This window comes from Atta cephalotes (assembly GCF_000143395.1).
Source record: "Atta cephalotes unplaced genomic scaffold scaffold00021, whole genome shotgun sequence".
Taxonomy (NCBI): Eukaryota; Metazoa; Arthropoda; class Insecta; order Hymenoptera; family Formicidae; genus Atta; species Atta cephalotes.
The window spans coordinates 3,930,472-3,933,393 of NW_012130085.1; positions in this window are offsets into that span (position 1 = coordinate 3,930,472).

Sequence of the window (2,922 nt, forward strand, 5' to 3'; positions counted from 1 at the left end):
TTCCCTTCGTATCTGTATTAGTATATTATTACTTTCGTTCCCTTTCCTTCCTTTTCGTTTGTCTCTCTCTCTCTCTCTCTCTCTCTCTCTCTCTCTCTCTCTTTCTCTCTCTTTCTTTCCTTATTCTCGGCTTTCGCGGTCGTGCTTCGGTCAAGTTACCGGTACCAGCACTGGTAACCTCTCCGCGGATTAATTCGAGATCTGAGCTGGGTGTGTGCAACCGTTCCATCGGCGTCGGCGTCCGCGTCGGTCGGTTGCACTGTTGCAGTTGCACGCGCGAGCGGACAAGTGAAGCGAGCGTGCTCTCGCAAACGTGGCGATATGGTGCATCGCGCGTTGTCTGCACGCAACCTCGAGTTGGGGTCGCGCTATCGGGTCCCAATCGTCCAAATATTTATGAGCCCCGCTCACTAGCCAGCCGGCTTTATGACGTTGAATTTCATCTGAGGCACGCAGTAAAGAAGCACACATTTCTTGTTTGCAGAGCCAGTTTGCAGCTGTCCAATGTACACACATCTCGCATGATTTTAAAAAACTGCTCCACGACTATCCGTTATATGATGCTTTGCTGATGATAATTGTGATGGTTATGCGAAAAAAGTTTAATTATTAATAACTCAACGAATTTAAATAGATATATTTAGAGATTATATGTTTTTAAAATCTCTTTAAATCATTTTGAAGAAATAGCCATCTGTAAACGAGTACAAAAAGAAAGAATATAAAAAGATATAATCGAAGATTGCGATATTCAAAAATTCATAAAAAAATTTGGGTAAATAAAAGAGCAAATGGAGCACAAATATATTGAAAATGTATATAAATATTCAAATGTTTTGATTTCTTTTCTATTATCAGCGAATAAAACCAGATGCATTATTCATTGATTCTGATCTGAAAAGGAATAGAAATTTGTTTTTCTTTAAATAAAAATAAAGAACAGAAATGAAAAGAAAAATCTTCATCAACGCTTTTATACTTAATATAATATTTTTTGCTTTAGAATGCCCTGTAAGCATCATACGTCGTTGTTATCATGACTCCATTGGTTCTCTCGGAAACTGTAAATCGCGATTTAATCTGGCGGGACGAAAAGTTTCGCGCTATCAACAGAGTAGTCAACTCTCATGAAATGCTGACCTGCCACGCGCGATGTATTCCAGATAAGCGTATCCGCTTTTCTACATATCTCGTGCGTTTGAGTCGTGTGTACGAGTATAGTTAACGTGGCCCAGCAAAGCGTGTAAAGAGGGCGGTCGGACCGGCCGCCTTTATTCAAGGTCGGATCCGGAAAGGAAAGTCCGATGCTGGTGCGCGTCAGCTGGTACCTGATCTGAAAATGACACCGTGTATATATGGTGGTTCCTCTTTCCTCGCTCTCCTGTCCGTTCCGTGTCAAAGAGCACGGCCGTCGGCTTACTTCGATTATAAAGTGTCTTCCACGTCGCCGCCGCCGCCGTCGCCGCCGCCGCCGCCGCCGCCGTAGTGCTCTGAGATACAAGTCAAGAATTTGACCCTCTTAAGCCTGGCGGGAGTGGCACGTCTCTCGCTAGAAATGATACGAGAGAGGTTTTCTGTCCTACATCGGATCGAGATTGACTCCCTCGATATCGCTAAGGATTACGGCGCCGCGCCGCAAAAGTCGAAACGCGTACGAACGCATTCCGAAGTTGTAATAAAGTTGGAGGCGCTGATCAAAAGCCGAGAAATTTGCCTACATACTTACGTAGAATAAAATTCAAAAGGAATTTGATGTGTGAAATTATATTGCTTTGTTAAATCATAAATTTTATTTTAGATATTTTCTGAAGACTTAAATGTGTTTCTTTTTTAGTTTCGGTATTTCAATAAAGACACGCTTTAACGAGAGTTCTAATTTTCTTAAGTTTTCTAAGACGTAGAATGTGGATAAATCACGAAACAATTGCGAGGTCAATTGACTCGATTCTTTCAATGGTGCAACGATTGTCCGTACGAGTAAATAACTGTAGCTCGGCGAACCGTGTCGTCAAAGGGCGAATGTCGAAGAATTCTGTTCCTTTCAATGTATTTCTCCAGGGGATAAGAGGAGACAGGGGAAGTGCTGCGCTGTCGCGGATAATCGCGATATATCGCAGGCAGTTATACGCGAAAGAGCGCGCGTGATCGCGAACAATTCGAATCCCTATCTCTCTTGTATGCGCCACACGGAACTGTGTACCGTGCATATTGCTACACGATTTTAATTAATTCGTGATCAGTAGCTCGCGCGCGTACTACACCGCATGAATTCTTTTCTTCCGTGCTTGCCCCCTCTCGCCATGCAAAATCGACATGCGATCGTTCCTTTGAGATTCCTGCAGGCCGTCAAGCGCTTGATTCTTAAAAACGATAATTTCCATTATTCTCCTCGTCCAGTCTCGCATTTTTTTCTGTTATTATATTGCTGAACTGGTTGACTGGTGCGAATGCTGTAAATATCAAAGATATTTAAATTCATTTAATATCGTAATGAATTATCTTTGAATTGATTTAATAGAAAATATAACAATAAATTTAACTCAATTTTGTCCGTATCTATTGATATCCATTTTAATAGAATTATATCATATTATTTATAATACGTAAAGATAAATGCATGTTGTATTCTGATATTCAGCATTTTTGCGTTTCTTCCGGTTCTTTAAAATGTCCTGGCTTTTAGCGGACAAATGCTTGCCGCGTTTGCTCGCCTCGCCACTTTACGATTTCTCGAGTCATGGATCGCGTTGTCTGTCCGGTAAATCGCATAGATAGACTTTTGCAATCCTGGCCGGAGTAGGTGATAACGATATGGTACATTAGCGGTCGCGTGAATTTCTCATTAGTCATCGACGGTACTCGCTGTAATTTTCAGCACGCGCTCCGTCCTGTACCCCTCTCTCTCTCTCTCTCTCTCTCTCT